This window comes from Pieris napi, chromosome 12, assembly GCF_905475465.1.
Source record: "Pieris napi chromosome 12, ilPieNapi1.2, whole genome shotgun sequence".
NCBI classification, from domain to species: Eukaryota; Metazoa; Arthropoda; class Insecta; order Lepidoptera; family Pieridae; genus Pieris; species Pieris napi.
In genome coordinates this window covers 2,909,001-2,922,551 of record NC_062245.1, presented here as the reverse complement: position 1 = coordinate 2,922,551, position 13,551 = coordinate 2,909,001, and the positions used below count along the sequence as shown (strand labels likewise).

Below are 13,551 nucleotides of genomic sequence, written 5' to 3'. Positions count from 1 at the left end.
TTTTTGGTATTTCCTGACAAATATTAACAATAGTTGATTCATACATAATATGATTTCCCGCATAAAACCCATTTCAGTCCCTATGGAACCATTTTAAAGGCCAAACGGTTTATGTTCTTTCCTTATAATTAAAAGTTGTTTATAAACATTAGCGTTTAGACAATAAGATTTAACAGTTTAATGTAATAATAGTATTATCATTAAATAAAAGGAAAGTACAAAGTACTTTTACTACTTACAGAATCAAACATCCAGACGACAACAACATAAAATTTAAATTCAACACGAATTTGTCGAAAAGGATGAGTCCTGAGAAATCTTTTGTGAACAAAATGCTTCTGGCACTTTTCTTGATTTAATTTAGAATATATTTCAAAAATGTTTCAGACTTTATCGTCTTGGATATTCGAGCATAAACTTTAATTATAGTCGATGTTCATTTGACATTTATTTATGACATTGAAATAAATACAAGGACGGAGGGAATAGTTGAAAGGGTAAATGATTTAGGAGTGGGTTATGTGGATTTCTGATCGCTTCAAAAATACCTTCAACAGCAGTCTCATCTCAGATAAATATCTATGTAGTGACGGATCTGACAAATAGTTTTGTCATAACTATTTTATAAAAATTGGCATACAAGCAAACAAAAGGGTTTGTTTTGAAACAAAATAAAAATAATCACATTAAATAACACAGTTTTCTAGAAAAATTACAAGTTACTATCAAATCCGTCACTTTACCGACTGATTAATTTGAAATTTAAAACACATGGATTATTTTAACGTAACCGTAATATTTAGTCAATACACAAGTATACATATGATAAAAAGTGGATTTTGGATTTTTTTTCAAATCCGACATTGTTCTACGATCATGACGTATTTATGTTCTGTATTTACGCAAAGCGGCTCCTGTAATCAAAACCGTTGTTCCAAATAACGATAAAAATTATGACCACTCGCACAAAGCTTACGCAGAAATCAACAAATATATATTTTACGACTTGGCAACATGGATCTTCATGGCCGATGTTTGCCGGTATTTAGGAAAAAAATAATTTGTCTTTATTGCCAACCACTTCTTATTGTTTGGTCATGTACATCGGTTTTAAAGAATTCATCAAAAATTAGTAAAAAATTGCACTGGCAGTGCGAGTGTCCATGGGCGGCGGTATCACTTAACATCAGATGAGCCTATTGCCCGTCTGCCTCCTGTAACATAAAAGAAAAACCCGCGTATTAATTGACACGATTATAAGTATCAGGTATAGATCACGTCAGACAAATAATTTTACTAAAATCGACCTTAAAAAGTAAATTTCCTATCCGTTTTTTTGCAAAAGAGTTTCTAACAATCATATACAACATTAATACTATGTTGTTGTTTAAAATAAACTACTTAATGCAAAATTGGTTAGTATGAATTAGCTTTGAATAAACCAGGAATTAGCAGGAATTTACAGCCGGCCTTGTAAATTTTACCCGTAAATTTGTATTATTGTGCGACACGTGTCTTAACAGAAATTTATATATTGTTGATTTCCATCGTTATAATTATTTAATTTCCTTTGGAAGTTTACAATTGGGATGTAAAATAACAGTTGATGCCACCTCCAAAGCCTCCGAGATCAGTATTGATAATACTAAAGGGTCCTTGTGCCAACATGAGTCTTAGATCATCTATTGTGTACAGTTGTATACGAGAATTAATGCTAACAGTAAGCCTCTAATTCCTGTATAGTCTCTCTTAGGTCATCAACAAGGAGACTATTGTTTCCAACGCCGTTACTCTGGTGTATATTAGCCATATTGTTGAAACGAATTTTGACTTTGTTTTTAAATTATTTTGCCCAGTATTCTTTGATATTACTTTATTTGTTATTCCAATTTTGATAGGTTGATACAATAGTTTTTATTGTTACTTAAGAATTATAATAAGATTTTTTTGACATATTCCCCTTTAATAAAATTTCTGTATCTGTTTCTTAAATTCTTTTCTTATATTCTTCTTAGCCTTTTTCGCTTATAATTCCGCAAGAACTATTCTTTTTTCGAGAACTGAACGAGGTTGTGCCTTTAACACAAAGCATGAACGCCTTTTTGAGACTTTATACCTAATATTTTAATTTGCATAAATTGTTTTTCAATAAACCTCTCTCTGACAGATATCTGAATCAAATATCGAATTTGAAGTTTCTTCATTAAATTAAAAGCGTGCACAGGTGACTTCGAAGTTTTCATTTAGCTATCATTAAAAGTTTTAAACAAGTTCTCAATGAAATGCAACTACTAGCATCGTTTCGATATCTCACTATAAATATGATAATTAATGAAGTTCATTTTTAAGTTTAGTTTAATAAATTATTATGGCAGCATTAAGCATTTAATAAAACCTAGCCTAACACCTGTTCTTTAGTATCTGAGGCCAAGGCTTACTTAAGGTCGCGCGGCCACCGCAACGCCATTGAAGTAGACAAGTATTATCCGTTGCTTACATACAATGTAAGGTATACAAAACCTTAAGTTCCGAATGGTATAACAAAATAAAACAACGAAAAAAAACCATTAACATTTACTTGTATTAAATTAAAATTTCATTAAATAGGTTGAACGGAATTTTAATTCATATATTTTATCAATTACAACCGAAGATAAAGGTTTTAAGAGAAAAAGTAACGACCGAATTCAGTAGTAAAAAACAACAATTTTGTCAATTTTGTGGTTTTAAAAAGCTTTTATGCAACTGGTTTTAACGTTTGAGTTTAAACAGGTTTCCCTATAATCGCTTTAACTGCATCAAGATTGCATTTGGAACGCGCGAATCCAGTTTCAAATCTCAAGTGACGTAGGGATTATCGAACGTAGGGTTGCCATTTAAATGCCGAAATATACACATTTTTGTGCTATTGATTCACGTTAAGCGATTTTTGATTTCATACGTAATAAAGTATTTTATATGGTTTGTGTAGTGGATGAAAAAAATTCTGTTGTTTAAGTAATTGACCTCTAGCAATTTTAAATATATTTTACTCAACCCAAAAATAAAGTTAAAGAAATATTTTCATACTAGCAAGTTCGTCTGCGCAGGATTAAAATATTATGTGTCCAAATGATGGAGCGTGAAAGACATATTTTATCTACTTAGCGATAAAAGTATCTGTTTTATTCTACTACAGAAGCGATAAAAGTATCTATTTTCATTTAGGAATCAACTTACTATGTACTACCAAATGTGCATTAGATATAAATTATCAATTTTTATTGTAGTTATGGTTCACTATTTTGGCTATAATGGCTTACACATAAGACATAGACATATACTGTGGCGGGCTTTTTGTAGGGCTATTAAAGATAAACATTTCCATCACATCATCATACATTACATATGTGTAACTCTAACGGTTTTGGCAGCGCACGCCAGAATAGCTCGCAGATGGTAGATTTTTTTCCTACTTACTCGATATTTTGGACAATTCACACAATATCTTTATAAATTGTAGCCTATGTGGTATTTTGTTGTATAAGCTATATTATTGTACAGTTTCATTAAAATCCATTCAATAGTTTTTACGTGAAAGAGTAACAAACATCCATACTTACATCTTTCGCGTTTATAATATTATAGTAGGATATGCATTTGTCGCGCTCCTGACAAGAATGCTGATACATTACAAAGATTTGCAAATGCAAAATTTTACGACTTATGTATTCTGTGAAATAAAAATAAAATATATTTAGAGATACATAAGTGCCAGTAATCGGCGTTCCAATCATTATATTCGCGGAGAGGAACCTTCTTTTCACATCAACCGGTAGCATTTATTGTACCACTGGAATTTTAACGTACGCCCAATGATGTTATCTGTCTTAATCACTAAGCTACGGAGGGAATTAAGTCAAAACGAAATAATTAAAAATGTAAAATATGGATCTGGGTCTCAGATTTCTGTATCTGATTCTATAATATCATAAAGAGTAAAGCTTTGTATGTAAGTATGTTTGTAACGAATTGGCTCAAAAAGTACTGGATTTTAAAATTCTTTCACCATTTGAATGCTACATACTGATTAACATTTTAATTGCAAAAAATAAGGATTCCTACTAAACTACAATAATGTTACCCAAGAAGTAAAAAAAATGCTTACAAAATGTCTTTCATCGCATGCGCTGCGAAAAGTATTGATGATAGAACAAAAAAATGTTCCACAGGCGCGGCGTCTTCGCGACATATTCGCTGCGAGCCCGCTCGGCCCCGAAGCCGCTCTCAATTCGCTAGTATGATAAGGCCTTTAGCACACAGCCGGAGTTGGAACCTACCCTACCTACTTCCGGGATGAGTGTCGCGCGCTGAAGGATCTAGGCCAACACAGCTTCTCCAAATTGCTCTCCATCACATTATATATATTGTTAGCGGACTAACGCCATCTTGTAGCAGAAACCTATATAAAGCGTGGCAACACCGGCGTTGACTTACTTTTATTTCGAGACTTCGTGCGGAACGGACTGGTTACTAACCTAACCTCAGTAGATTTTAAAAGTCTAAAGTACCTACACGTTCTAATCTTTTGTGTTAACTAATAATATTATATATGTTCCAAAACTTTAGTTGTTGCCCAACCCTACTTCAATAGACGCGCGAATAGCTTAAGATAAGGCCAAATAGAAAATGTTACGACGTGCACTTTGTAAGTACAACTAAGCTGGACAGTGTGAATAATGCATGCATGCATGAATAAACTTTGTCTTAAAGATAATACAGTTCCCTGTCCTTCTAGTTCGATTTATTCCACAGCTCCCTGGTTTAGATTTGTTGAAACGTGAAATCCTTATGCAACTTTTAACCAAATACAAAACAAAAGACTACCGATTTTTCTTACTTATAGTTTGCGATTGTAATTCTGGAAAATAATCATAAAATTTTATAGTCGATAACAATGTTTGTTAACACGTTTCAGATAGTCTGGGAAGTGAATGAATACCTAGATGGCCCTAGTAGTTGTATTAGTTCTAGAAAGTAATTATTGCCATATCATGTAGCTGTTATTAAAGTATACATAAAAACTATGTCCGTATTTAACTATACTAAAAAATATCCATTGTCCACAGTTTATCTCAGAAGGTTACACATTTAATTTATCTGACATTGTGTAAATGTTACAACGATTTCCTTTTATTCTCGCTATATATTAAGTTTTACTAGGAAACACTTTCAAAAGTGTGATAGTTCTAAAATAATTTATTTAAATAAAATCTAAACATTACAATCAAATCTGTAAGTATATTTACAATTTTCTTAAGCTAAATAGTACCAACAAAAATAATTAAAAACTAATAAAACGAAACGTAAAACAAATTGAAATAGTTTTGTCCCTTAGCAGTGTACATTAACGCCGGCAGCATTTTCTCGCTGTTTTGCGATACGTATTCGTTGAGCGAGGAAAGCACCAGCTCTGGGGTCACCGGTACTATCTACCAGGCGCCAAATTGAACCCTTGGTACTACTAAGATAAGTCTACTCCAAAGGTATAATATCTCTTTGATATATTTTAAAAAAATAATTAAATACATTTATCAAAAATATTTACTTACTAACATATAATTAGAAAAATAAAAAATCCAAGCAAAATTTTCTAAAAGCTTAACGTAAACAGTTACGACATACGGTTTATAATAAATAACACAGAAATGCTTACATATACACACTTTGTATATTATTAAGTACACATTAAACAAGTTTTAAAATTATTTCAACCCTATATTAATAATTCATAGTATTATGGAGGAAAGACTTAAACCACTAAACCGATTTTGAAAGTTCTTTCACCAATCAAAAGCTTCATTATCGAATAACACAGTAAAGCTAAAATTTAAATGAGCTGAAATGAAACGAAAAATGTTGCAAAAACGAGAAAAATTGTTTACTTTTGAGAGCTTCGATCGATCTTCTTTGAGAGCTCGGTATCAGGATATGCAGTTTAAAGAAAACAGAGAATTCCACGTCAATCACGACGGATATTGTTGCCAGATTCCGACAGCCAGCCTAATACCGGCGGTATAACATTGTCAGTTCACATCATAACTTCCTATTCAGATGTTTATGGTTTTATTTTTACACGCCCCGTTTTACGAGCTCGTAAAACGCGAATGAATAAATCAACAAAATTCTTACGTTACCGTATTTGAAGGTTCCATTAATGTAGCTAAATAAATGTACTACACTAGTTGATGTTCGTTCGATGTTGATTTTTTTTAATTTTTAAGAATGAAAGAATAGGAAGCAGGAAGAATAAAACTGCCCGTCGTACCAACCTTGAGAAAATACTGTACCTATTCTTCAATTATCTTTATGAGGTTTGATAATTAGCGCTGAGTCTCTATCTTACCCTATACTTACAGAAACATGTAAACTCCTGCCCCTGTTTTTAAAAGAAAATACTTTTGTAGGCCCGTTTACCAAAAGTAGTCATAATTCTATCTTGTTCCTAGACTCATAATAATTTGTCAAATTTATCATATCAAGATGATTTTTTAAATCAGGTGTATTCCAACCCAGGAAACTGCAGGTACAATTTCATCGCATTTAGTTCAGTAGTTTTAACAATGTAGTCAGGATCCATTTCTGGAGACATGTATAATATAGATATATATATATATATTTTTTTTTTAAAGACAATTCACACCAATTGACCTAATCCCATGCTAAGCTGGTGAAGCTTGTGTTATGGGTACTAGGCAACGGATATACATACATATTATAGATAGATAGACATATAAATACATATTTAAACACCCAAGACCTAAGCACAACACCAAATGCTCATCACATCGATGTTCGTCTCAGCCGGGGATCGAACCCGGAACCCATGGATTCGCAGTCAGGGGTACTAACCACTAGTCCAATGAGTCGTCAAAATATATTTCTTTTAATTTTTTAATCGCATTAGAATGATTTTTAATTTTCATCATATCATGTACATTTGAAACAATAAGTTTATGCGAGCGATAAAAACGGACCCTTTCGAGTCCTAATGCGAGTCCGCAAAATTCCTGTTTATTTGTATTTTGTCTCAAATCCTCACGCCGCAATGTTTTCCTACTATTTTGAATACCAACGAATAATTTATTGTTTTTCTGTTTTTGGCTCGGTCTAATGTATTTAAACCACATAATTCTTTGCTGGTGAAAACTGGAATTTAGGATTTCTCCAAATTCAAATTCTTTCGAAAATGGAACTAATCAAAACTGGAAGATAGTCTGAAATATATTTTTTACATTTTTTGCTTGAATAATAATCAATCAAAACTTCGCGGTATAATGCGAATCAGCCCATTATTTGATTAGAGTTCAAGCATAGAAAACGGAATTGGATCTCAGCAATGGAACCTTTTTGCGTCTAATTAAATAACATAAATTGGTACTCGTTTTATTGAAAGGATGTAAATCCTGACAAATCCATTAAATTAATCATTTCAGTTGATTGTCAGATTCGGTGTGCGTCAGGAAGGGAGGTATCGTAAAATTCCGACGAAAATTTTATGGGCATCCGTAACAAGATAGTCTGGATTTGCGTCGGATCTCTTTTGTCGGAGACTCTTTACAGCCAGATAAAACGGTTTTGGCCAGCCGGAAATAGTTCAAATGGCGACGGTTTCTGTGGTAGAATGCAATTCTTATTTTAAAATTATTGTAGTTGTGAAACGGAATTCGAGATTTAAATTACACAGATAACAATGAAATTAAATAAAACGAAATGACAGTGGCCATTTTCTCAATTTCACAATTTAATTTTTATTTAGATTATGATGTAGAAGTATGGGATTTACATAGACGAAAAAAGGAATTAACTAATAAGGATAAAGACTTTCGTCTAGTAAGGCGAATAATAAATTATAATTATCATTATTGTTATTATTATTTATATTTACATTATTGTTATTTATTTTCAATTAAATTTTAAGTTTCAAAGTTTCAAACTCCTTTTCTACACAAATATTAAGTCATACATTTAAAATATTCTTCATCAAGAAAATATTGATACATTTCTAGCAAGATTGGACGTATCTAAACTATACCTGTACCTATTATATTGATTTATATAGCAAGCGATTTTTTATAAGGTAAAATATTATAGTGAAATCGACACATGAGACAATGTTAAGGTAGTTTCAGACAAGTGTGTGTAATTTAATATGACAAAAACATTTTTAGAAAATAGGAATATAGATTTGTTATATTACCTTGTTTAAATAATTAGATACTGTGTCTTGTCTTAATTACTAATGTTTGATTTACTCGCATTCCTGTTGATAATATATTGGGTCATTGGTTCAAGAGTAGTGTATCATGCATTTCAGATGCGTTTATAAAGGTGACTGGCAATCTACCAACATTGCTTCGTTATAAACTGAGTCAGTCACCTTTTTTTGGACACACTTACGGCTTATGACTTCGTCACCTAGTAGGTAGATCAATCAATTTTTTTTCTTTATCATTTATGTTAACCTTTTACCCCGCCCAGCTTAAAAAACACTGGAGACATTATTTTAAGCGTAGTGGGGCAAACGAGCCTATGGGACGCCCAAAAATGGGCAGTGAACCCATGAACACCCATTTTAGTGGTGTCCATAGACAAGCTCGGTATTATTTCCACCCGACCCAGTATTGCATCAACCTACTCCACACTCCATATACTGATAAGGATACCTCCACTAAACCGTCGGTGTTTCAAACACAGGCGTAACGGGTCTATCGGGATCGCTTAGCAATTTATTGCGGTGTTACAGATCTGTGCCGGCTCCGCATGTTCTCTATTGTACGCGAATTCCAATCTGCAAGCGCCTTTAAGAAAAGCCGGGTCCTTAGCTGGATTCGACAGACCATTTGTTTTCATTCGCACCATACTTTCGCGTAAATCGGTCGTCCCATTCGGAACGATGTCTTATCTGTTCGGATATTGTTTTTCTATTTTTAAAAGAGAAATCAATCGTTATTGTCTTTTTTGTACCAATGTTTACACTACAAAAATAGATAAAATTGACGATTGCCTGTCACAAGAGTGACTGTTAAAATATACATGAGATATTTGCAATAAAGTATACACAGAATCAGGTGAAAAAAGTACTTGATAAAGAGTACAGGCGTCGTTTTATATAAATTTTTTACAGAGATTAGTTACAAAAACGGCACTTAACATTAAACGTAACGTTACACAAATGATCAGTAGAACAAATCCATAGATTTTTTGAGTATTCAAATGCGAAGATGATTTACTATTATTATTTATATTACTATACGAATAATGTATGATTTTTTTCGTTTTTTTCTTGCTGCTCAAGGTTTTCACACAAATAATAATAGTTAATATTTTATTTTACTTATTGTTCATGCTAGCCCTTTGAAGGCTACTACCTCAAATATCAGTTAGTATTAAATAGCTCTACTGCCTTGTTAAATGAAGATATTTGAATTGCAACTGCAATGCAATTTAAGCAGAAATATGGACAACATTTTAGGAATATTAAGGTTGTGTTAGGTTTATTCTCCGTGCACTAGTATAATGCACAGAAGCATTTCGCATTCTCCTGAGAGACGACGCGACTTGTTCAGAACAATGCATATGAACGTAACTCGTACACGTACTGGTATTCGTTGAGATTTAATTTTAAAAGATAAATTATCTACGTGAATTGGTGGCTTGTTTTTGTTGTGACGAAAACGTTATGAACATCACAAAAACCAATTGAGGTTAGATGTAGGAATTGTCTCTTCTACCAAACAAGATACAATACATCCGATGTTAAAAGTAAGGTATTAATTTATGCGGAAAGAAAATTTAACCGAGATTTGATAACATATAGTTACACATATAGTACCCTTATTATATTTTTATAAGTAAGTTTATTCTTTTAAATCGTAATGCAAAAAAGGAAACACATTGCCATTTATATATACATAGCCATCTTACAGATTATAAACTGTCAATGTCAATGTGTCAATTGCTCTCTAATCGGGGCCTGCACCGGACGTGTGCACTTATTTCAAAATCAACATGACGGGTAACAGTGATAACCAAGTGGTTAATAACAACATCTTTTAATCTGCGACATATTAAAAGCAATTTTAAGCATGTTAAAGTATTCAACCAATACAAGAAATTTTATTTAAACGTGTAGTACTCGCGTAAATAAAAGACAATGTTTGTATTTATTACCTATAGAGTATATGTACCTGTATGACATGCCAGACGGCGATGGAAAGAAGCATGCTAAATATCAGGAAGTCCGATAGAATCAATAATAAAATCATAAGAAACCACACGAAAATTGAAGAGGTCACAACGAGGATACAAAGATTGAAATGGAAATGGGCTGTTCATATAATAAGAGGTATAGAAAGGTGGAACAAAAAGATCATATATTGGTACCCAAAAAATAAGAGAAGTTAACTAGGTAGCTATACCAGTTTCGAAGGTGGGAGGACGAAATAAAAACCGTAACTGGGAAAATATGGACAAGGAAAGCTCAGAACAGAGCAGAGTGGAGGAGGCCTTTGCCAAAGTTGGGCAAACAGATGGGTTGTCGGTGTCACGGACTCACTAGAGACACCAGTTTAAGATTAAAATTATGTAAAAATTCTGTCTGCATAAAGTCTTATATTATTATTATTATAGTACCTATGTTACTTATGGTATTAAAATTTATTTCATAACAACGTGTACCCACAACTATAAAAAAATATGCGATATATATGATTTCTTAATTTTAAAATATATTTGCTCTATAATATTTTGATGTGAGGCTACGGTTCATCGAAATGTTAATCAATTTATCCACCACCATCACAAGAATTTTTTAATGTGTAAGTAAATATATAAATAACACAATCAAATCAAAATCAAAACACCATAATCTTCTATGTAATGTGGTTTTCATTTTATCACCTCAGATTTTACAGTTTATATTAAACACCCAGGTGCCAAGTTATGTAAAGCTTATACTGAACTTCCAAGCTTCAATTTAATTAAGTTCACTCAACCTTTTGTTTTGTATTCATCTGTATGGTAGAAAAATCTTTGCGAAAGTTCTCGAACTTTATAAATTAATAAAAGTTGAAATCGCTCGACTAAGAACTTGAAGAGTAATATTTACTTAAGTAAGGCTTGAGTAGTTTAAAAATAACTTAATTTGTAGGAATCCTGCGAATCTGTTCTTTGGAACTAAACTAAACATAATTTATCTAATCATGTGACATATAAAATATATAACGCACTATGACATATTAATTAAATAAACATATAAAGCTACAATCTATTAAGGTCTGTCCCCGAGGCATTTTCTGTATCTGTTCTAATAAGGAGCAAGGTGATCAGCCTTGTGTGCCTGACACACGCCATCGACTTTTAGGGCATGCCGGTTTCCTCACGATGTTTTCCTTCAGCGTCGAAGCGAGTGTTATAAGATATATGTCGTGTATAAGATATTCATTAAGTCCATTGTCCATTGGTGCACACGGCCTCAGATTAGATGTGGGTCACTGAAGCCACTGGGCCAACGCTGCTCATTTAAAAAAAAATACATTTATTTATTACAATTAAGAAATAATGCGTAGCTTTACATATCATACCTTTTTAGTAAATACCAACATGGAACATTGTGCTATGCTACCACAGACTGTTCGGTTTTCCGGAATGAAATTTTTGAGGTTGTTCAGTGAATTTTTCTCTATATATAAACCTCAGAGTTAAAGTCAATAGTTTTTAATGTACAAATAAAAAATAGGGGCTTATCGTTGAGAGGTGAAAATTAAGAGTTGTGTGTATTTTTGTATGCTGTATCATAAAAAAATATTTTTTGCAGTGGACACCCCTTATCACTTAGGGATTCGAAAGATAAATAGTAGCCGATTCTCAGACTTACTGGATATGCATACAAATTTAATAAGAATCGGTCGAGCCGATTCGGAGGAGTATGGGAACGAACATTGTGACACGAGAATTTTATATATTAGATAGAGGTTGTTGTTGTTGTCAATGCGTCAAAGTCAATTTGTCAGTCGTCCGTTGGATCGATGATCAGTAGCTCTCTGCTCGCAGCGCACGACGTGCGCACTGACTTTGATTTAAAAAATTAACTAAAAATGTCGGTCGACGATATTAATAAGTTTTCACTGATAACAACTTGGCAAATATTAGTCGCTTCGAATCTGTGATATATATTTCGCTCAGGCAAAGAGAATTAAAAAAATATTTGTACTGCTTTTTTACAATTGAAAGATTCGATTTGACGTAGATATTTTAGTTAGATTTTCATACGCTGTCAAAGTTGGTAGATACTACAAAGGCAATTAGACCAGTGCCGATAATTTTTGAAACCAAAAAAAATTACAGTAGGATAAAACCTATTAGAAAAGGAGGGGAATATGATAAAAATGAAAGGAAAAATAAATTACGGTCGATCTGAGGTCGGGAAGGGGTAGGGGGGGAGTTTTAAGGGTAAAAAACGGTTTATCTCGATTTCCGGCAAAACTAAAAGTCCTATCGAAGAAATTTAACGGCAAAGTTGTAGGTAATAAAAAGATCTAAAACTTTTGTATTCACACATTTTTCACATAACCTCAAAATTTATGTGAAAAATTCAAAAAACCAAGTTTTTGGTTTTTAATTTTTATCTTTAACAAAAATATTTTTTTTTTAACGAAATTTGGTGAAAACTTACCTTTCTATGTCCCAAATACGCTGTAATTTATTTGATTAAAAATATTTATTTGTTCACCTTATTTTGAATTAATATCGAAAAAACACCCTAATTTTCAATCGAAAATTCTGACGTCAAAATTTCAGCTTTTTTCAAAAAGTTGGTGTGCTTTCAGTTCATTGAAATCTCTTCTTTCCTATGGTAAAAAAATATATATATGTTACCATAGTAAATCTTCTCAGAAAACGCAAAACATCGTATGCAGTAACGCCCAGACCTGTCATCCCCTTCCCTACTTCTCTATGAATCTTCTTTAAATTATAATCAGATGCCTATTTATTACTATTTTAAGATAACTTATATATACCTGAGTGACCTAAAAAAAAAATTAGCCTTTAGATGGGCTAAAATTTTCGTATTTCATAGAGAAGTAAGGAAGGGGATGACAGGTCTGGGCGTTACTGCATACGATTTTTTGCGTTTTCTGAGAAGATTTACTATGGTAATATATATATATATATTTTTACCATAGGAAAGTAGAGATTTCAATGAACTGAAAGCACACCAACTTTTTGAAAAAAGCTGAAATTTTGACGTCAGAATTTTCGATTGAAAATTAGGGTGTTTTTCGATATTAATTCAAAATAAGGTGAACAAATAAATATTTTTAATCAAAAAAATTACAGCGTATTTGGGACATAGAAAGGTAAGTTTTCACCAAATTTCGTTAAAAAAAAATATTTTTGTTAAAGATAAAAATTAAAAACCAAAAACTTGGTTTTTTGAATTTTTCACATAAATTTTGAGGTTATGTGAAAAATGTGTGAATACAAAAGTTTTAGATCTTTTTATTACCT

At 32.3% G+C, this 13,551-nt stretch overlaps 1 protein-coding gene across 4 annotated transcripts in view; it reads right to left on the bottom strand.

Annotated features, from left to right (window-relative positions):
• The window catches only part of LOC125054463, a 77,835-nt gene that overhangs the window by 22,638 nt on the left and 41,646 nt on the right, over window positions 1-13,551 (bottom strand). The window lies entirely within an intron of this gene.